The sequence below is a fragment of the Grus americana genome, chromosome 6, assembly GCF_028858705.1.
Source record: "Grus americana isolate bGruAme1 chromosome 6, bGruAme1.mat, whole genome shotgun sequence".
Taxonomy (NCBI): Eukaryota; Metazoa; Chordata; class Aves; order Gruiformes; family Gruidae; genus Grus; species Grus americana.
In genome coordinates this window covers 29,748,553-29,761,132 of record NC_072857.1, presented here as the reverse complement: position 1 = coordinate 29,761,132, position 12,580 = coordinate 29,748,553, and the positions used below count along the sequence as shown (strand labels likewise).

The following is a 12,580-nucleotide window of genomic DNA, read 5'->3' as shown; positions in this document are numbered from 1 at the left end:
CTCAAGAACTGACAGAGCCTTCAGCTGTGAATTTGATTTTAATCTAAGCTCTAAGCTAGGGAGAAATTCTGAGACTGTGCCCATGTGTTCTGCAGTACTAGTTGAGCAGAAGAACAACCTTCAGTTTCTTCCAGCTCCCCAGAAGAACTGCATTTGTCTTTCTATCTGATGCAGAGCTGCTCATATTTAGCTTCTCAAGGATGGCTCGTGGAATTCTGCTTTGCAGCTTAAGGGAAGATGGAGATCTCCCTGTATGAAAACTTCATGGTCAGTGTACGTAGTCCGAGTGAGTTGGGAGCACCTAGAACAGCGACCCTCAAGCATACTGTAATTTAAGCTGAGTTAGGAATGGGAGCTGGTAGAAGGAATAAGCAACTGAAGAATATAGTGGTAAAAGAAGGCATTCTCGCTCTTCACGTAGTACCCTCCTCACATGGTATCTTTTCTTAAACATCTTGAGAGAAACACTGGTCAGCAGTGGGAGGAAAACAAATCTCAATTTCTACACACACACACACCCCCCCACCCCTGCCCCCGACTTAGTTTAACAGTGGTTTTGCTAATTAGCCACAAATTTGGCCTAAAAAATATCTTCTATCCTAGATCTAAGTGTACAATGTTTAATTCCTAAAGGACTGTGCTAAAAATTCAGTTGTGCTTTGTCAAGTCACTGTTCTTTTAGACAAATTTAACTTTTTCTTGCAGATGTTTCTCTTAAAGCTAAAATTAAATGGGAGAACTGTAAATTAATTATCTATGTTTGTTACAGATGACACTACAGTTTTCTGAAGTGTGCAGGTGTTTCTTCCTTGGCTTCTACTTTTAGTTCGTAGTTCACTATGTGTTGAATGTTTTCTCAGGATCACTTACCTCAGAGTGTACTCCAGATAACCAGCAAGAGATCAGAATGGAGAAGAGGAAGTGAAGTTTGTGAAAAGCTGCTTGCAGGAGATAGAAAGCTCTCAGAGTTACAGCTCAAGATTGCAGTTTCTTCTGGCTGAAGTGGTTCACTTTAAATGGTAAATTTTTTTAATATACAACTTTTTTATTGTTCATTTTGGTGCTATTTATGCTCTGAGCTCACATCTAATAAAAGCTAGAATGGTAATTGCGTATATTTGCTTTTATCTTCAGTGCAGTAGTTATCCTCTGAGCGCAAACTGGTGTAACAACTCCATGTTCTTGGATGTTGACAAAGCTGTTATCACATCTGGAGTGTTTTGTACATGGGAGATGGAGAAAGTGGGAACCTTCTTGACCTTCTTACTTCTACTGAGAACAGATATCTGTGGAAAGAGAGCTTTACCTGTTTTAAATCAAAGTCTTCAATAATTTGGTGGGTGCACGGGTTTTTCATGTCAGGTTCTAGTGCATGTCTAACTTTGAACATAATACAAGCCATAAAATTAACTCTCCCTGGCCTCCCCTTTTTTTGTCTCCTACCATTGTACTCATACTCAGCATTTTTTGGGAGTGGGAGAGTTGTTTTAACACATTCTCATCTACCACTTTTCTGCCTTTCTCCCATTGCCTTTTTATCCCATCCAGAGCAGCACAGAAACAAAAATTTCCCTTTTTTAAAAAAAACTACTCTATCATCCTCAATTTCCCATGTTTGGGGAAATTTCCTCTTTACTTTATCGTGCTGGAGATTGATTCCTTGCATGACTGAAATGTAAAATGCTGTTATGCTTTGCTTGAGGAGGGGGAAATAATGTGGTGAGCTCCACTGTCCCCTTCGCTCCAGAAGTTCTCGCAGGAAGCACCTGCCACAGGTTCTTCTCCTGCACCTGCGTCTCCACATGGGCCAGCACAACTGCAGAGCTGTGCTGATGAGAGCAGTGTCTTGCACTGTGTGTAATAGCAAATTATCAGTACAAATAACTGTCCTCCCCCTTATATTGTTTTGAATCCAGATCAGTCTGCAGGTCTGGCCGATTTTGCACCCTACAAATGACTCTTTGGGCAGAACTTGAAGGGGAGCACAGGAGAGGGTCACAAAGTTCTTAATCTCTAGGTTTTAGGTTGTGTTTGTGGACCTGCTGCAGGACACAACTGAGCTTATCAGTGAAGCTGGTGTCACCTCTGTGAAAGCATATTTAAGAAAGGGCAAAATGCTGCACCGCAGAGAGAAGTGAGGAAGAAAGTGAGAGAAACAGTCCTCTGAACACCAAGGTCAGAGAAGAAGAGGGAGGAATTGCTTCAGGTGCTGGAGCAGGTATTTCCCTGCAGCCCACAGAGGACCCCATGCCAGAGCAGGTGGAGATTTCCTGAAGGAACTGCAGTCCATGGAGAGGAGCCATGCAGGAGCAGTCTTGTGCTGAAGGACTGCAGGCTGTGGAGAGCCCATGCAAGAGCAGGCTTATGCTGAAGGACTGCAGCTGGTGGAGACTGGAGCCATGGTGGAGCAGGGGGAAATGTGAGGAGGATGGAGTAATAGAGGAGCTGTTTCAGACTGACTGCAACCCCCCATTCCTCTTTGCCCTGTGCTGCTTTGAGCAGGTGGGGGTTAGAGGAGTTGAGGGTGAAGGTGTGAAGTTGAGCCTGGGGAAAGAGGGAAGCATGAGGGGAAGATGCCGGTTTAACTTGTATTTGTTTCTCACTATTTTATTTGGCAATAAATTAATTTTCTTTACATTGAATCAAGTACTTGAAATTTATATCTGGGCTCAAGACACAGTGGAAAATACTTACTGATTTCTCTTTGATCACTGCAAGCTGTTATTGCCTTTTATTTTTTTTAAGTAGGACATAAAATGGATAAAATCTTAATTCTGAAGAAGTTATTCTGTGTGTAGAAAGGACTGCACCTTGTTTTAATGAGGAGTTACATTTTTGGAAGTACTTTGTTTAGGTCTTTCAAGTTCTGCTTATTTACCTTTTCACTACAGTAAATCTCAGCTGCAGAGTCAACTCAGGAACAGGTCTAATCTGTTACATTTCTGCTGGAGAAGAACACCAGCCATAGTTCTACAGGTCTGAGCATGGGAGAATCGTTCTGAGGAAAGGATGCCACAGCAGAAGATTCTACTTTTGTCTACTTCAGTAGTGTTCTTACAGATGTTAAGGATGCAGCATCTTCAAGGCATTATATCTAGTTGCGCTTTAGAAGGGGGCATTGTTTGGGGTGAGTGGCATCTTTGGTGAAAGTATTGTTAATCTTGGGAAAAGTAATAAGCAGAGTTTGGGAGTGAGATTTATATTCCTGCACTTTTCAGAGATTATTTTCCTGAATGAGAAGTGATCTTCCTTAGAAGGTAAGTTTTGTATGTGGCTTCTTACACCACCTACCAAAAACATCTGGCACTGGCCACCAAGAGTTATCTAGCCAGGGTAGTAGGTGCATGACGCACTTAATGGTTTCTAACAGGGGCACTGTTTGGAACACAAATTTGATGGATAGCTTCCTAGCATTAGCTAAACTAACCTTTTAATTTCTTCCTGTCCCTCCACGTCTTGCTATGAAAGGAAGATTCTCTGTTAAAAGGAACATGGTGAATTGTTAGTTGTCTGTATGGAGGGCACAAAGCTATTTGTAGTAGATAAAGAAGACTTCTTTGATAATAAATTAGATGAGCTTCAGAAAGGATTGCACCGTCATAACTTCATCAAGTAATTTCTTCCAATGATACCACTCATTTGTTTTTTGTCTTACTGTTTACTTATTGTATAATCTTTTCCATAAGCTTTCCTGGCTATGTCAAGGCCATAGAAGGAATAGATATAACAATTCTCTTTTTTATTGAAGTTCTATGAAAGAGAAAGGAATTCCCCACTTCGCAGCTCTTGGGGACAGCCATGCTTGCATAGCCACCAGCTGCTCTGGAAGTATCCATGATTATCCATGTTCCCTGGCTACCAAAATATCTTTTGCACTGAAGTACTCCATAAATTTGCGAACTTGGATCAGGCAAAGAGGATTTAGTATCTTAAGAAAAAGTAAAAGAAGCAGGCAGTGTTTTCATAGTGAAACGTTTTTCTTCACCTAGTTCAATCTGTGGAAAAAGTGTCTCCATTCCTTTTATTTCAGACTTGTGAACTTCTTTGCAAAATGATCTGAGAGATCGCTAGTGACATTAGCTAATAACTGCAAAATGGAAAAGTTCACTGTGGACAGGTGGTAACAAAAGATACCATAAAGTTAGCCAGCATAATTATCATTAGTAAGGTAAGATCTTTCAGACATTAGCCATTGTATGCTGTGAGTAGGAAGCAGCAATGCTTCCCGCTTTGTTAGGCGATGCCTAAAATACTTTGTGTTCATTATTTAATGTCATACCAGCAGGATGATACCAAGAAAAGAGTCCACAATAAATGTTTTGTTTAAACCCAGAAACACAGGAATCAGCTGGCATATTTTAATTTTGTCCATGGGTAACTATATTGAGATATTTGAGGGGTAAAAAACTGATTGGTTTTTTCTCTATAGCATTGTCTGATGACAAAAGATATGTTAAGTTTATTTGGAGTGTTTTCTAGGGTCCAGGATCAGGCAGTGGTGATAATATTACAGATTGTTAATACTACCATTTGGGGTTGGTTTTTTTTTCAGAGTTTCAGTTGCCATAACAATTTCTTCAGGGAAGTTTTGTCCATACGTTCCAGTGGTGATGCTGTCTCTGGGATGTGAAGTATTGTAGCCTGGTTTATTAACTTAGAAAAGATTTGTTTGCTATTACTTAGATGATTTACAGGAAGGTTAGGTTAGTACAGTTGGCTGTCTAGATAAAAACTAGTTTTCCAGAGATGGAATTATTTAAGGCTGCTGAGAAGGCAACAGTGGCTTATGATGGTGAGTACTGACATTTTGTGAAATCGGAGAACAATTTTTTGATGCTGTCACTGTTGAATCATAGTATTCACCAAGGGCTGATACCTGAAGCAGGACTTCTTTTGCGCAGGTCAGCAGGCGTTTATCATCTTTACCCACAGAGTAAGAAGTGAACTAGCGTTATTGGCTACTTGACCAGTACTTACTCAGATTCCTTCTTGCTTTTTTAGAATGAATGACTAACCTTTGGCTACATGGGAAGTGAAATTTCCCAACCAAATATTTTGCCTGTTGTCTTGGTGATAATGAGCTGTGTCAGAAATTTCTAGAAGAGAAGCAGTGGAAAATACCGAAGAAAGACCTAACAAAGTCTGTATCACAAAGAAAATGTGCACCAAAAGTAACTCCTGCTTTTGAAAAGCCCACAGGACATGTTCTTTAACACTGGAGCATGAACCAAGCTGGCATTGTGGACCTGAGCACACTCTTATCACAAATCTCCAAAACCCTCTCAGCAGCACCCACACAAGTTTGTTCCTCTTCACCCTGAGCAAGGAAAAGAATCTCTAGTTAAGCCACATACTGAGTTATAGTGTAATTTTACCACATCCCAGTTTAAATGGGCTGCTTGAGAAAGCACTTTAAAAGCACCGATGCAGTCAAAAATTGAAACTGGAAAAATAAATCTGTACTTAAATTTGTAGTTCCCCCTGTTTTGCATTAGAAGGGAGACAGAGGGGGAAATGCTATTTGCTCGACTATTGCTACTTTCTTATGCCTGTTGCAGCATAGACTGCTGCTGTGAACCTGGGCGTATGTACTTTTTTCCCCAGTGGTAATTGTTGTTATGATAAGGAAATGTGTCTGTGTCCTCAACCATTTTCACCTGTGTTTTCTTCTGTAGAATACACCTTTCAGACAAAATACCCAGAATCTTTTTAAGATTCCAAGGTACTTTCATGCTTGTATATCCATCGGATAGAACTAGGAGTAAAACTGAATAAAACTCTTGTCCCTCTTTCAGTTCAGGTGATAAATTGTGTGATGTAAATGCCATGATATTTAAAGTATGATTGATTACAGCTGTAGTAAATGCTGTAATCTTTGTAAAATTTATGCTTCTGGGTATTTGGGAGGTTGATACTATTGAACATGGTAATCAGAACCATAGTGTTGTTCTGAACATTGCCAGGGTAATTTCTCTTGAAGAAATTGAGATCTATTTACACTTGCAACAGGTTTATGCTATAGCAATGTCGTGTCTAGTACCTTAGTGATATTCCAGAAGCATAATGATCCTGTAAAAAGTGATCCTATGAAAAGGAAGATAGCTTGAAAGAGGTAAGTGGAGATTTTCCTGGACTGCATATGTGTGTAAACAACTTGTGGAGAAGTCTTATGCATGAGGAATACAGGGCTGGAATTCTCCCGTGCTTAGATAGGAATCTGTCCGTGACCTTAGCTGAGGTTGGGCCACTTGACCTGTGGAGGCCCCCTCCAGTGTAAATGACTCCATTCAGTCAATCTGTGTTGCCAAGAGGTTATACAAAATAATCTGTATGTGTATAGAGTGCATTAGTAAGATCGACAGAGTAACTGTAGCTTCTGATTATTCCACATCTTTATCCTCCCATTAATGCAAAAGTCATTTATTGCAGAGTATAAATTGCAAGGAGTGTGCTGTATTGTGCAAGATACCTTGATGTAGGCTTTAGGATTTTCCATTTTATTTGACCCAATTTTGTGTTTGAGCAATTAACACACTTCTAACATGCTGCTGTCTGAGGAGAAAGAAAAAATTATCCTGGGAGATATCTATTTAAATGTACCCAGAGAGATGCTGAAGTCTCTTACCTAGTACCTTGAAAGAAAAATGAGGTGATGAACTTTAAGCGTCTGGAATGTATACATTGACATAAGATTCTGCAAGAAATTGGGACCTAATTATTCACAAATGTTACGCATTTGTAATATACGTGCTTAAAGCAACAAAAGCACCAAACTGATCTGACCTGTTTTCATCTCTTGTGAATTTAGCTTCTGGTGTAATAAGTAAATTCAATCATTTTCTTTCTACAATAGTTGTCCTTTAACAGAAAAATATTCTATTTCTTAAGTTCTGAATGGATGCTTAGCATGTCTAGATATAGGCCAGGTTATTGCTGCAAATCTAAGTCAAACTGGTAATGATCTAGCAATTTGTTTACCCCTGTGATGACAGAATCTAGTTTTAGGTTGGTGCCCAGAAGTAATACTAGTTTTTGTTCTCAGGCATTAAATGATACATCCTTCTTGAAAGTTTCTCTTCTAAAGACAACTTCCTGAATTGCTTTAAAGCATGCTAATAGGAAATGTGAGGACGTTTTTGTTGCTGCATTTGTTCTCAGGATGATAAAGGCACACACAACAGTGTGTGTACTACAAAGAAGATAAATTGACAGTTCCTCTGTTCCTTTTGAAAAAGAGACTTCCAATGAAAAACAAACAAAAACCCACAATGACTTAGTGGAGAAAAATGTCATTCTTTCCAAATACATTGTTAATCTGCAAAGAACATGTCCACAAAGTAGCACTGAGATCAAACATTGAGAATGCTAATTTAGACCATCCATAGTTCTATTACTGTTTTTATGTTGAAGTGATCTAAGCCTGCGGCATAGAGAGTACAAGCTAAACATGAACTGATGGGGATAAAGAATAACAGGACATTTCTTTGGGGGTCTGGGGAGCATAACATCCCTTGCACTTCATCCTGAAATAATCCAGTACTGGCAACTTTCACAGTTTGACTAAATGGGCCAGTGGTCAGATTCATTTGTGCCAGAAAGGAGTGTTAATATTGACTTAAACTACTAGGATGAAAAGTACCATTCTTTTGGGAGGTTTAATATTTTTTTAAATTTTCTATCTTTATTTGACTTGATGTTTTAATATATTGTATGAGGAAAGCAGGCAATTTTTTTTTATTTTTTGGATGGTGGGTTCTCATTGCTAATTCACATCTTGAAGTTCTAATCTGCATTTATGACATTGCTTGTCCCTGTGTAAGTGATAATGTCAGACAGGATTAGAGAATTAGAACAGAGTGAGGCATCCAAAACCATTTCTTCTGGCTTTTAATACGTTTTTATTTGTTTTGAGTGGCAGTGATAACTGACTTAATAATTATAGGGTCTTTCAGACTGCACTCTTTTCTTGGACAGTCTATGCCCTGCTGAAAATTTTTTATCATCTACAGGGTCAAGCAAAAGAGACAGGCTGAAGGTGCTGGTGTTTGGAAAACAATAGCTACAGAGCTATTGAGTGTTGGCAGGGGACGCAACCATCATCCGTATATCCAGAAGGTGAGAGAACAAGGAAGGAAATAGAAGATGGATGTGAGGCCTCTTTTTCTTCTGGTTGTCCCCATATTAGATCAAAAGACTTCTAGCAGAATTAGTGAGCAGCACTGCAAGAGAAGGCAGAGGGTGGGAGCTCAGTGATGGCAGCTGGTTGAACTCCTCTAAATCATCCAGCTATTTCTGTAGCATTTGGAGTGAGAAGGTACTTTCCTAGTCCCCCTTCAGGGTGTTTGGAAGGAACATGGTTTTTCCCAGACTGCCCTCTCTCTAGTTCTTGGCTTTGGGAGGGGAGCAATGGCCACTTAAGCCAACAGGTTATGAAAGGAGGTGGGTGTTGGACAAGTACTCTCTGCTCAGACAACATTAGTAGCTGTTCTAAATGTCACCATTTCTTTGTGCAGCAGGTTGCTCTGTATGCATCAACATAGCAAATTTAGGAAGTAGTTACACTTCTAGAGGCTGCAAAAAGCCTGAAATTTGTGTGTGTATGAATAGCCTCACACAGCGCATGCACACACACACGTAATTATGTCTAATTTTTTATCAGACTCAATTATTTGTTGATAATAACTTGCTATAAACAACTGTTGGCACAAAGCCATTTTCAGTCATCCTATAAAAAGCAAATAGCTTGTTTTCATGTGACAGCTCGATGAGACAAGAACTGTGGAAAATGTTTATAGTATGTACAGCTGTTTTACAAAGTCATTTAAAAATACCTGTTTCCTGAAGTGTTAGGTAGCTTGCCTGTGTGTTGAAAGAACTTTAAACATTTAGCTTGGCTGTTACCTTGTATTGCTGCTTTTGTGCTGAGCAGTCAGTCATTGAAATCTACATTATAAATTAGTCACATAGTAATTTGATTTTTTAACTTTGAGTAGAGAATATAGAATCCAAGCTGTTTTCTATCTGACATTCATTATAGAAGAATTAGAGGGTTTTGTTCTAATTAAATATTTAAATTTAAGAAATGTTAACAAAATCAGTAATGGCTGCGGTCAATGACAGTCTTACTTTCACTTCAGTGAATGTAAAGTCAGACCCTCGGAAAGTGTCTGAATAGTTTGTGAATCATTAGTGACTCTGTTGCTTTCTCCAGCCCACATCTAAAAGACATTTTCAGCTTGTATCAGCTGGTACCTAGGCATTGCTTTGTTCTGCAAACATCGAGAAGGGGGGATCGCAATGGGGTGGCCCATGCAATCATAGAGAAGAGATGAGGTGGTGCATGTAAGATATCAGAAAAAGTAGCAATGAATGAAGGAGAGGCAGTGCCAAAGTTCTAAGTGTAGATGAGCACTAAGCAATACCAACATTATTAGGCACCGCTACTTCTGGAGCATCTGCACTGCTAGACCTGTGCTTATCTAGGCCTGGCCTGACCAGGTTCTCTGCGTCAGCTGGTTTTCCTGCACTTTACTACTTGTGTCTTTTCCCCCTGCCCTGGCAGTAGGGAGGAGATGCAGCAGGGCACTTGCTCCTCTTCCACTCTCCCTGCTCAGCACCATTCTGTCCTTTTCCTAAGGACATGCACAACAGATTTACCTTGTATGTGGGTCATTGGGACTCTCTGACAATGCATGCATGAAGATAAAGCACCTCAGACTATATGAAGGGGGAAGCAAAGGTTCCAGTATTTTCAGTGCTACTTATTCTGCAACTTGCAGCATGGAATGAAGTCTGTGGCCCTCCCAGCAAGACTAGACCAGTTTGGGTTTAGTAGAGACAGACTATTCTTGCACTAACAGCCTCTTCAAGACTGAAACTTTGTACTGAGTTTAATAGGTGCTTGGTATTTCTGGAGTATTGGTAGCATGAAGGAATCCTCTTTCACTGATGGTCATATGATATATGTCAAGAACAAGGCTTTGATATCAAAGACAGGACAGCAGACACTAGTGCAGAGGAGTCATTGCTAAGTGTCACAACTGAAATCTGCAATGCCTGCCTGGACTACAGAGTTATGGCTTTCTCCTCAACAAGGGAGAAGGAACTCTTTACTGCTGAACACTAGTATAAAGGTTGGTGTTGCTTCTACATATTTTTTTGTCCAGCAACTATGTGTAGCTGCAGATCCATTTGACCTTGCCTCTCTTGTCAGGAATTTTGCCTCATTCTGTTTGACACTCTTTGTTCCTTCTGTGTTTTGAGAGAATTACTCTGCCACAGAGAGAGGCTGTCTTGGGCCCCTGGCAGCACAAATACCATGTCAGTCAAGCAGACACATATAGGCTTTAGTGCATGTTTCTGCTTGTCACTTTCCACCTCTAAAACTGCTCCCAAATGCCACCAAAAAAGATGTCAGCTACATTTCTTCTTTCCCTCAGTCTGGGAAAGGAGACTTGCCAACACACTCTAGATGTAAACCCTTGCAGGGGGACCCCTTCCCCACTCACATAATTCACTCAAGGCACACCATTTAGGTGTGCCTCCTCTTGGGGAGGAGGAACTCTTGTGCAGCCGAAAGAATCCTCTGTTTTGCTCCCAAATGCTATAAAATGGAAGTAATTACTAGAGAAAGAGAGTCTTTAAAAACCCAGCCTGAATCTTGTGGCCTGAGTTATTCTAAGTGATTATTTTACCCCTGTATTATCGAAGTTCATTCTTTCTGTTCTCTTTTTATCTCCTTGGTGACAATGCTCTTTTTTGCAATGAGCACAGTGGTCTTCCTCCACAGAGAAATCTTTACGGCCAGAATCATTATCTTGCCAGCTTACACTGTTCTCCTGCAAGAGCTGATGACCAGGGTGGACTTCTGCAATTTGTACCTAAGTTTCATGGATAGGGATGTGAAATAAGATCCTGCCTTTTTCTGTCCTCTGGGCATGTTTGCTCCATAATCCTTAAGGTGCTAGTGCTTAGCTATGTGCACACAACTAACTTCAAGGATTTCTTTTTTGTGTCAAAAATAAAGAAAAGGGGCGGAATTCCCTTATCTTACCGATACTTCCTTACAACATTTGTTCTCTGTTCCTTTAGGATGGCAAAGGTACCAACTGCATTAGTCCTTTTTGATAACTAGAGGGAGCTCATGGCTTGAGCAGTCAGAGTGAAACAGGAGATCTTGGACAGTTCTTGAGGAAACACAGATGGGAAGTAAAGTGGCATTGATGACTGTAATGCACCTTTTTCCATCACTGGCAAAACTAGAAGGGCTGAATTTATCTGCTTAGGAAATTACACATGGCTTTCAGAGACACTCAGATAATGAAATGCTGTAGCTGCAATTTCTTCTATATCTGAGCACCTCTCTGTCGTGGCTGGATTTCTCTTCACAACTTCCTCCGAGCAAATAAGCCCTCTCATATCTCTTAATACCTGGGGGACTGTAACGCAGGCAGCACTCCTGGTAGTGCAGCTTTCAGACTATACCTGCCATAGCAACTTCAGTCAGGCACCAGTCTTGTATGTAGGCAGGAAAGCACCACATACATCTTCTCTTGAAGTCCTGATGTGCTGCATTTCTGTGCTCAGCCAGTTCCTTGAGGAACAAATGCAGACCTGTCAATACCTTCTCGCCCACCTTGGCAAGACTTCAGTTGGGAGAGGCTTCTGGGTGGACAAAGCTAAGGCATATGCTTGTTAAACCTCTGAGTTGTGCCCTCTCCCCAGCGCTGGCTCAGCCAGCAGCAGTTGTGGAGCTGGAGAGAGACCATGGAGCTGAGCTGTGAGTGCCCACTGTCTCAGGGAAGGAGGGAGGTGACAGCAGGCATCTCATGCGCATTCCCATGAGATACCATTCAGCAAATGTCTGTTCAAGTGGGTTTGAGGCAGTGAAAGGCAAATACATCTTGGATTTGCTAAGGTCTTCTCTGAGCCAATGAAGGCTGTGCCAGGCTGGTGGACCTAAGGCATCCCAGAAGCACCTCCACAAGATGAACAGCAAGCACTAGGCTGTAAAGAAGGCTGTTTCTCACTGGCCAGAGGTGAGGAACAGCTCACCAAGTGTCCACAGAGAACATTAGCCAGAACAGGAGATTGGGAAAGGAAGCTGGCAGAATTTGTACCCTGGAAGAGCCCTACTACGGGAAGGAAGTGTAAAAAGGGTGTAAGCAGCATGACAGTATTGCTGTGTTGCAGGAGCTGGATGATCAGAGAAGAGAGTGCATGCACATGCCAACAGATGTATGCAAATGCACTGTATATGTGTATATATATGCACAAAGAAGTATTCCCAGGGGAATAATTCCCAGTATTCCAAAGCACCCAGGAGGAGACTTGAAAGCACCAGGTATCATCCTGAAACATTTTGGCTGACTCTTTGCCACCTGCCCATTTTTCTGCACTGGGGCTCTGTCACTGTAACAAGGCAGTTGAGTGCAGATTAGCCACCAGAAGCTGGGGTCTTTGGAGGCTGAAATGCAGCCACAGTTGAAATGGGCTAGCTTAAATATCTTAGTTAAGATAATTTCACATAATTGGAGCAAATTTAATTTACATTACAGCCATTTAATCACTCAGAGTTCTT

At 40.9% G+C, this 12,580-nt stretch overlaps 1 protein-coding gene across 3 annotated transcripts in view; it reads left to right on the top strand.

The window, feature by feature from the left end:
- The first annotated feature begins 1,217 nt into the window (after positions 1–1,217).
- PLEKHM3 (pleckstrin homology domain containing M3) overlaps positions 1,218–12,580 on the top strand; it is a 112,303-nt gene continuing 100,940 nt past the window's right edge. For 2 of the 3 annotated variants that reach the window (XM_054829064.1, XM_054829063.1), the window contains exon 1: positions 1,218–1,336. The gene's annotated coding sequence lies outside the window, so the exon portion shown is untranslated. Of the gene's footprint in view, positions 1,337–6,009; positions 6,113–8,009; positions 8,116–12,580 lie in introns of those variants that run through there. The other variant, XM_054829066.1, reaches the window with a different exon arrangement.